Raw genomic sequence first — 1,591 nt, forward strand, 5'->3', positions numbered from 1 at the left:
TGCATGAAAAATCATTAATATAATATTTACAAATATAAAAATTTTAATAAATAAATAAATAAAAAATATATATATAAAATATATATATATATACACGTAAAGCTAGAACATCCCAATGTTACACATATATATACCTATATACCTGAATATTTGTAGAGATGAGCCACATTTGGAATAATAAATGCAATTCTCTGCTTTGCCTTCAAACATTCGATTTTGGAGAGAATCCCTTGATGAAGTATGTGTGTGTGTGTGAGAGAGAGAGAGAGAAAGTGTGTGTGTGTGTGTGTGAGAGAGAGAGAAAGTGTGTGTGTGTGTGTGTGTGTGTGTTTGTGTGTGCGTTTGTGCGTGTGTGTGCGTGTGTGTGTGTTTGGGAACATGTCCATGTTTTTACTGCGTAAAAACATGGACATGTTCCCAATGAATGGTGAACTGGAAAGAGGACCCCCCTTTCTATCTATCTATCTATCTATCTATCAGCCTATCTACCAACCTATATTTCTATCTATCCATCTTCATTGTCAATAGAACGTCACCCAAAACAAAAGCAATGTTTTCTTCTTCTAAACAAAGCCCCCCCCCCCCAAACATCTGTTTTATATAAATGAACAAGTTGTTTGTACATTCACAAAATTTTGTTTGACAAGTTTGAGAAACGAACGAAAGTGCTAATAATAATGAAGAAATAAAAAGATATTTTTCCAAAATTCTAACGACTTTTTTTCTCCAAGTATGAAATTTGTAGAAAAGAAAAAAGTTTGCTAATGTTTTATAAATACAAGGAATAGTTTTATTCATCAAAGTATGCACCCATATTGTTACCACACTTTTACCATTTCAGCAGTAGCTTGACCGGCCTGGAGCTGTAAAAGCCTGGCAATCTAGAGTCAATAAAATCTTGGACGGCCTGTTTCATAGCATCATCGGAATTAATTTTTTTTCCAATCAAAAAGTTATCCAAATTCTGGAAGAAGTGGTAGTCGGGGGGGGGGGGCAAGATCAGGTGAGTATGGTGGATGATGAAGAACTTTGAACTCCAACTCCCGTAATTTCGCCAGTGTCTTTTTGCGATGTGTGGTTTGGCGTTGTCTTGCAATGAAATAGGAATAGTTCTGTTGACTAATCTAGGTTGTTTTCTTTTGTAAGTTTCTGCATTATTTGGTCCAGTTGGCTGCAGTGTACTTCGGCCGTGATTGATGAGCCAGGCTTAATGAAATGATAATGGATCACACATGCGCCAGACCACCAAACACATACCATCAGCTTTTTTTGATGAATTTTGCTTTTTGGACTGTGCTTTGGTGGATCATCTTTGTCCAAGCATTGTGCTGAACGTTTATAGTTGTTGTATTGGATCCATTTTTCATCACATGTTACAATTCGATTAAAAAATGATTCATTTTTGTGACGAGAAAGTAGCATAATGCAGGTTTCTAAACATTGCTGTTTCTGATTTTCATTGAGTTCTTGTGGAACCCACTTATCTACCTTTTACACTTTCCGATTTGAACTAGGTGAGTCAATATTGTTTGCTTGCTAACACCAAACAACAACGATAATTCACGGGCACTTTGAGATGGATCTAACCCGA

The sequence above is a fragment of the Octopus bimaculoides genome, chromosome 8 (assembly GCF_001194135.2).
Source record: "Octopus bimaculoides isolate UCB-OBI-ISO-001 chromosome 8, ASM119413v2, whole genome shotgun sequence".
NCBI classification, from domain to species: domain Eukaryota; kingdom Metazoa; phylum Mollusca; class Cephalopoda; order Octopoda; family Octopodidae; genus Octopus; species Octopus bimaculoides.